We start from the raw sequence: 8,689 nt of genomic DNA on the forward strand, positions 1-8,689 counted from the left end.
TGTATGTCTACCTAATTAATTAATTTGAGGTAACAGGAATCAAAAATTGTGGTTTTTTTGAAGTCAAAAATCCGTCAGTTACTTATCTAGAAATTTTATTTTCATTCAATTTAATCGAAATAATTTCTCTGATATTATTTCACATTATTTGTTCAGATTGGTCTCTAAAACAACCCATCAAAAGTTGCACCCGCAACTTGACCACTACTCCCGCAAGAGGTCATTAACCTTTGTCAATCTACCTTTTTTTGGCTATATCGCCGAAATGGAGGGTCAGAGGGAAAAAAGTGATTGAACTAAAATTATTCTACGCCAAATTTCCTATCAGTATAACCAATTCAGTTAGAATATATATTTTTCAATTTTTGGTAAATTTTTGAAAATCAAATTGAGGCCAAAAATGAGGGGAAAAAATCAAAATTTTACCAAATTGAGCAATAAAGCTAAAATTTGGATATACTCTATTTTCGACCTACCAAATCGATTGGAAACGATTTCAACCCGTTTTGAGCAGTTCTGGAGCTTCCAGCAGATTTTTGAAACTTGAAATTCCCACAAAATTTCATCAAATGGAGTTGGAAAGCTCATATGCATTCCGCAAACTAATTTTGATACGACGAGAAGTCGACTCCAGCGACTTTTTGAAAATTACTGGAACCTGCAGTAGATTTTTGAAACATGAAATTTCCCAAAATTTCTTCAATGGAGTTGTAAAGCTCAAATTCATTCCGCAAACCAATTTTGATACGACAAGAAGACGACTCCAGCAACTTTTTGAAAATTACTGGAGCCTCCAGTAGATTTTTGAAACTTTAAAATCCCAAAATTTCATCAATGGAGTTGGAAAGCTCAAATCCATTCCGCAAATTAATTTTGATACGACAAGAAGTCGACTCCAGCTACTTTTTGAAAATTACTGGAGCCTCCAGTAGATTTTTGAAACTTGAAATTTCCTAAAATTTCTTCAATGGAGTTGTAAAGCTCAAATTCATTCCGCAAACTAATTTTGATACGACAAGAAGACGACTCCAGCAACTTTTTGAAAATTACTGGAGCCTCCAGTAGATTTTTGAAACTCGAAAATCCCAAAATTTCATCAATACAGTTGGAAAGCTCAAATCCATTCCGCAAATTAATTTTGATACGACAAGCAGTCGACTCCAGCGACTTTTTGAAAATTACTGGAGCCTCCAGGAGATTTTTAAAACTTGAAATTTCCCAAAATTTCATCAAATGGAGTTGGAAAGCTCAAATCCATTCCGCAAATTAATTTTGATACGACAAGAAGTCGACTCCAGCTACTTTTTGAAAATTACTGGAGCCTCCAGTAGATTTTTGAAACTTGAAATTTCCTAAAATTTCTTCAATGGAGTTGTAAAGCTCAAATTCATTCCGCAAACTAATTTTGATACGACAAGAAGACGACTCCAGCAACTTTTTGAAAATTACTGGAGCCTCCAGTAGATTTTTGAAACTCGAAAATCCCAAAATTTCATCAATACAGTTGGAAAGCTCAAACCCATTCCGTAAACTAATTTTGATACGACAAGCAGTCGACTCCAGCGACTTTTTGAAAATTACTGGAGCCTCCAGGAGATTTTTAAAACTTGACATTTCCCAAAATTTCATCAAATGGAGTTGGAAAGCTCAAATCCATTCCGCAAATTAATTTTGACTAGATAACCCGTTTTTCGCGCATACTGCGCTCCTCTTCTAGACGTGAATTGTTCATTTTGAAAATTTTGAAAGTATCTTTTTTCGCCTATAATTCCCAAAAAGTCTTGCTTTTTGCTAACATTGTTAATGTTGCTTTTTGCCGGAAATTGTGAAAGTTCATGGCTGTTTTAATAATTGACAGAAAAAAAATTGTTTCAAAGCAAAAATTCCAATAATTGGTACTTTTTCATCAAAAATAACCCAAAGCGTAAATTGTTCTCTAAAATATCCTGAAAAGCATCACTCTGTCATCGCTTTATCATTCATTAAAATAATGTCCTACTTTTCTACAAAAATTGAAAAAAAGTATCAGCTTTCTTATAACAATTGCCTGAAAAGTCATGGTTTCATTTAAAGTTGGCAAAAATTTCAAGTTTTAGGCAAAATTGCGAATTAGGCTACCTACTTATCACTTTTTTAGCAGAAGTTGCTGAAAAATTCCAAAAATACTTGTTTTTTTTTCCTACAGTTGAAATGAAACTAACACATCGGATTGGATCTAATACCACATAACTGAAAATTTCAAAGTTTCACTTAACTTTGACCTGGAAATTTTTTGAGCTTTCTTCAAAACTGCAAATGTGTCAAAATGTATTTTATGGCAAGCTTTTTCTAAGCAGACTATGAGTACTCTAAATATTGGTTCGGTACTGGAGAATATGTACTTCAATAAAATACCTAGGTACTTACTTGACACAATTTTAGAAATATTCCAAGATTTCCGAGTCAAAAATGCAATTAGGAATTTCCTTAAAACGTGACTCTAATTTTGTCAAGGACTCACAAAAAAAATTCAACCCCTCAGTTGAAAAATCTAAACTCCTACATATAACAGTAGACATTTTCCCAAATAGTACGAAACTTGCATAAGTTGATGAAAAAGTGAGATGCTAGATATAACCACTCCAGAACTCAAAAAAATGAAACCATGGTTCCAGGATTAATTTTGATACCCAATGTGCTAAAAATAGCACTTTTTCATGTGTACATCAACTCCGTTGTTTTTCTGTTTTGAGCTATTTAAAAACTTTTTAAAGCTCCTTCAGAAACTTTTCAACTTTTGATAAAAACCATCACAACTAAAGTTTAAAAGCTATTTTCAAATTAAAATATTATTGAGAAGTAGAGAATACTGATTGTATGAAGCTTTTTCATGTTTTTTAAGCTTTAGGATTTCATTTAAGCTTTCTTCAAAACTGCGAATGTGTCAAAATGTATTTTATGGCAAGCTTTTTCTAAGTAGACTATGAGTACTCTAAATTGGTTCGGTACTGGAGAATACTAATTTTTTATGTCATATCTGAAGCTTTCTAAACAATTTTCAGCTTTAAGCTTTCTTCAAAATTTCACGAATATGGTCAAAAAGTATTTTTTGGCAAGCTCGATATAGGTAGACTATACATAGGGTGGTTGCGGGTTAGATGCCGGTGCGGGTTAGATGCCGGTGTGGTCACCAATCGCTCCCTATCAACTCTTTCTGAAAACTGATTAGCACAGATTATACCTTAAGGTGAACATAGTTTGTGTTAAAGTTTTGATCTGTGACGGTTATTGTTAACCTGGTTTGATATGCGAATGAAAAAATTTATGTAGCTAAAACCAGTGATACTTTTTTCACTTAATTTTTGAAACGCATTTTTTCTCCAGAAAAAGTGTTTCAAAACTGCATGTAAGTATCTCACGCATAAGTATATACCTTGAACTAACATATTCAAGCAAATTTACAAAAATTTGTTTCAATTCTGGTATGAAAATTGACCTTGCAATCTGACCCATCATTTCGGGATAGATGCCGGTTTTTGTGAGCGGGATAGATGCCCATAGTAATTAAATGGGAGTGAGGAAGGTGAAAATTTTTTTTGTCAATACTGCGGCAAAAAGTCCAAAAATGATGGTTTTTTAAATATTTTCAACTGGCGTGGTCAATTTTTGGAATTACATTCATTTTTAACACATATTGTCAATTCTCAAAAACACCTTTTTCATTTTTTTATTAATTAAACTTCCATTGTGAATTTTTGATGTTCATTTTATTTATTGTGCATGAAATATAAGAATTTCATCGAATTCAATCTTCCAGGAGCCTTTTTTGGGGGGGTTTTGGGTAGTGGCATCTATCCCTCACCAAATCGGCATCTAACCCGCACTGGGGGGATAGATGCCAGTAGGTGCGGGTTAGATGCCGGTCAAAAAGTGACCTTGTTTTTTTTTCAAATTGCAAAAAAACTACTGGATAAAAAAAATTACGCTTTTAGTATAATATAGAGGAATAATTGCTCTACCGATTCGCGCAAATTTGAAATCATTTCGATGAAAATTATGGCAGTGAGGCTCGAAAAACCGCGACACACCGGCATCTAACCCCCGACTATGGGCATCTAACCCGCAACCACCCTACTTTAAAATATTCATTGGGCACTGGAGTATTCTAATTTTTACATCATATCTGAAGGTTTTTGAACTTTTTTCAGCTTTAAGCTTCCTTCAGAATTTTGCGAATATGGTCAAACATTTTTTTTTGGGGAGCTCTTTTTAGGGAGACTATACATACTTAAAATATTCATTGGACACTGGAGAATTTTAATTGTTCTCATGAAGTATGACGCTTTTTGAACTTTTTAAAGCTTTAAGCTCCTCCATGACTCACCCCACAACCTCACCAAAAAAATAACTCCAGATTCGAACTGTACGACCTCGAAAACATATCAATCTACATATCACACAATAATATAAGAAACATTTGACATTTGAGCTTTTTTTGAACTTTAAGCTTTTTTCAAAACTTTACGAATATGGTCAAAAAGTATTTTTGGCAAGCACATTCTAGGTAGGCCATACATACATTAAAATAGTTATTGGGTGGGTACTGAAAAATTCTAATTGTTTGTCATGTATAACGTTTTTTGAACTTTTTTGAGCTTTGAACTTTTTACAAAATTCTACAAATATGGTCAAAAAACATTTTTTGGCAAGCTCTTTCTAGGTACACTATACGTACTTGCGCGTATACATCGACACAGTCATTTATACTACCTTGAACTTTTTGAGCTTTTTGAAGCTTTTCAAAGCTTGAATCAGAACTTTCCAAAGTTTTGATACCACAACCCCACCAAAAAACTGACTCCAGATTCGAACTCTACGACCTCGAAAACATATCAATCGACATATTACACAATATAATATAAGGAAAATATGACATTTGAGCTTTTTTGAGCTTTAAGCTTTTTTCAAAAACTTTACGAATATGGCCAAAAAGTAGTTTTTGGCAAGCACTTTCTGGGTAGACCTCTTACGTAATTTAAAATGTTTATGGGGTATTGAAGAATTCTAATTGTTTACGTCATGTACAAAGCTTTTTCAACTTTTTCGAGCTTTAAGCTTTTTATAAAACTTAACAAATATGGTCAAAAAGTATTTTTTGGCAAGCTCTTTCTAGGTGGACCATACGTACTTTCGCGTATACATCGTCACGCTTGTTTATACTGTATCAATTTTTGAGCTTTTTGAGTCTTTTGAAAGCTTTTTTCAAAACTTTTTGAACTTTTGAACAAAACCTGCACATCTACGGGTCAAAAGCTTTTTTTTTTAGACATCGTCGAACAAAATCGGTTCGGCGGTTCTTCCAAACGAACAATCACAAAAAAAAACACCTTGCTATTAATATATAGATATTGAGTTTTTTTTGAGTTTTAAAGCACAAATTTTTTGTGAACTTTTTTCTTCAACATTTGACTTTTTTAGATGCTCTTTCAAGGTATAATATACGTACTACTGTGAATACGTGACATATGCTACATATAGGCTAAAATCAATTATTGAGCTTTTTTGAGCTTTATGTCACAACTTTTTTGTAAACTTTTTTTTTGACATTGGACTTCTTTCGATGCTCTTTCAAGGTATAATATACATATTTCTCTATATATGTCGAATGCACTACGTATAGGCTAAAATCAATTATTGAGCTTTTTTGAGCTTTAAGGCACAACTTTTTTGTGAACTTTTTTCTTCAACATTTGACTTTTTTAGATGCTCTTTCAAGGTATAATATACGTACTACTGTGTATACATCGAATGCGCTACGTATGGACAAAAATCAATTATTGAGCTTTTTTGAGCTTTACGGCGCAACTTTTTGAACTTTTGATTAAAACCTGCACATCTACGGGTCAAAAGCTTTTTTTTGAGACTTCGTCGATCAAAATCGGTTCAGCCGTTCCTGAGATCTCGCTGTCACAAGAATCCGGTCATAATTTTAATATATAGATACGACAAGAAGTCGACTCCAGCTACTTTTTGAAAATTACTGGAGCCTCCAGTAGATTTTTGAAACTTGAATGGATTTGTAAAGCTCAAATCCATTCCGCAAACTAATTTTGATACGACAAGAAGACGACTCCAGCAACTTTTTGAAAATTACTGGAGCCTCCAGTAGATTTTTGAAACTTGAAAATTCCTAAAATTTCATCAATGGAGTTGGAAAGCTCAAATCCATTCCGCAAACTAATTTTGATACGACAAGAAGTCGACTCCAGCTACTTCTTGAAAATTACTGGAGCCTCCAGTAGATTTTTGAAACTTGAAAATTCCCAAAATTTCATCAAATGGAGTCGAAAAGCCGAAAGTTGATTCGGATAGATTTTGTGACATTTTTTCAAAAACAGAAGTTTCTAAAGATCTGCTGGAGGCGCCAAAACGGATTGAAACTGCCCGCGATCCACCTCACAGCAATGTCAAAAATGGAGTGTCTCTGTTTGGTAAGATTTTTCGGAAATTTTGAGCATTGAAAAATCTGTTGGAGGCTCCGGTAATTTCCAAAAAGTCGCTGGAGGCTCCAAAACGACTTGAAATCTACGAGTAGTTGACTTCATAGCATATTGAAATTAGACTACAGAGTAAATTTTAGCTTTGCGACTGTTTTTTAAATGAGATTTTAAAATTCTAAAATCTGTCGGAGGCTCTAAGAATTTCCAAAAAGTTGCTGGAGGCTCCAGAATGACTTGAACCAATCTGCAGTCGACTTGATAGCGCATTGAAATCGGAGTACAGGGTGAATTTTGGATTTCCAACTCGTGTTTGGTAAATTTTTATGGATATTTCGAGCATTGAAATATCTGCTGGAGGCTCCAGTAATTTCCAAACAGTCTCTAGAGGCTCCAAAACGACTTGAAATCTACTTGCAGTCGACTCCCTAGCGTTTTGAAATTATTAAAAAATCTTCTGGAGGCTCTAGAACTGCTTAAAATGGTTTGAAATAGTTTTTAATCGATTTGACAGGTCGAAAATAGAATATATTCCAAATTTCATCCTTCTAAATCAACTTGGTAAAATTTTGATTTTTTTCTCATGTTTGGTCAAATTTGATTTTCAAAAATTCACCAAAAATAGAAAAATACATTTTTGCACTTGAAATTTCGACTGCTGATGAATTTTTGCATGCTCTTGTCTTTTTAAAAAATTTCGTTAGAACTGTTGATGTGTTGTTTTAGAGACCAATCTGAACAAATAATGTGAAATTCAGCTTTCCTCCAATTTTTCCGAGGTTCGACTAAAAATTTTGCTAATTATTCTGTTTTCAGTTTTCTGAAAAATATGAATTTTTCCTCTCCACAGGTATGGCAGTCAATTCGTCCATTCCTATCTCAAATAAATATTTAAGCGAAAATTGTACAAAAATATCAAAAAACCTGCCCATTCGAGGATTTTTTCGTCACCATTTTACACGCCAATCTTTGCCACTGAAACAATTCCATTTTTTCCCATAACATTGCAAACACTCAACTCGAAATCAACGCGCAATTTAAATCAAAATTTTTAATTACACAAAACAATAAATTTTCTGAACACTACAATATTGTAATTTAAATTAATTAACTATTTATATATTTATACGCTCGTATAGTATCATACATATTACAAATTAGTAAAATAAATTTCGTCTATTTCTTACATTGATTTTTCCACATTAAGTGACCGAAGAGGAAAAAAAAACAAAATTACAAAATATTCTAGAAAAAAAAATCGCGATGGTACATTTTGTTCAATAAATAAAAATAATGCATTTATAAATAATAACACTTGTACTTTTTATACACAAAGAGAGAGAAGAAAAATGAACAATTATATACACTTTTTTTTAAAAATCAATTCAAATCGTATCTACAACATTGAAAAATGAAAAAGGAAAAAAAAATTAAAAAGTCACTTAAAACAACGTTTTTTATATACAGACACAGAGAAAAAAAAATGTTTAAAAAAAAATAAAAGAAAGCATGACCAGTATCCATTACTAACAGTATAATAGGACGGTGAAGTTTTTTTTGTTTTCATTTTTTTGAAGAAAAAAAAATCCTCCCCTCCGAAATTATCAACCAACTTCATTCTTGACCAGCAAGATAACATCTTACGAGGTCATTGCACCATTTATAACCTCATCGGTTCATTTTCATAAAAAAAAGTCCACCTTTACCGTCTTCTCAACCTATCTCTGAATACCGATCCGAGAAGAAAAAGAAAAAATAATAATAAAATAAAAACATAAAAAAAAAGATACGAACAAAAAAAAATAATAAAGGAAAGAAAACACATGAAACATACACGAGAAAAAGAGAAAAATAAACACCTCACACACTTTATACTAAAAATTCTTATAAAACCTACCACAAGCCACACAAATGTAGTTTTTTTTCTCAATTGCACACACCCAAGAAAAAAAAAGGAGAAAAAATAAGTTACTCTGCCTAAGTTTAGGAAAAAAAACAACAAAACTACATCAACAAAAAAAAAGAAAGAAAAAAGGAGAAGAAAAGAAAGGAGGAAAAAAAACTAAAGGTAAAAAATGTTTTAAATTCGTAAAAAAAAATCAAAACGTTTTCAATGATTTCAAAAAACACGAAAAAAAATCAACAATCGCACGTATCAACGTAAAATTATGCAACAAAATACTCGATCGAAATTGGAAAAATACCTCGCGAAA

This window comes from Planococcus citri, chromosome 1 (assembly GCF_950023065.1).
Source record: "Planococcus citri chromosome 1, ihPlaCitr1.1, whole genome shotgun sequence".
Taxonomy (NCBI): domain Eukaryota; kingdom Metazoa; phylum Arthropoda; class Insecta; order Hemiptera; family Pseudococcidae; genus Planococcus; species Planococcus citri.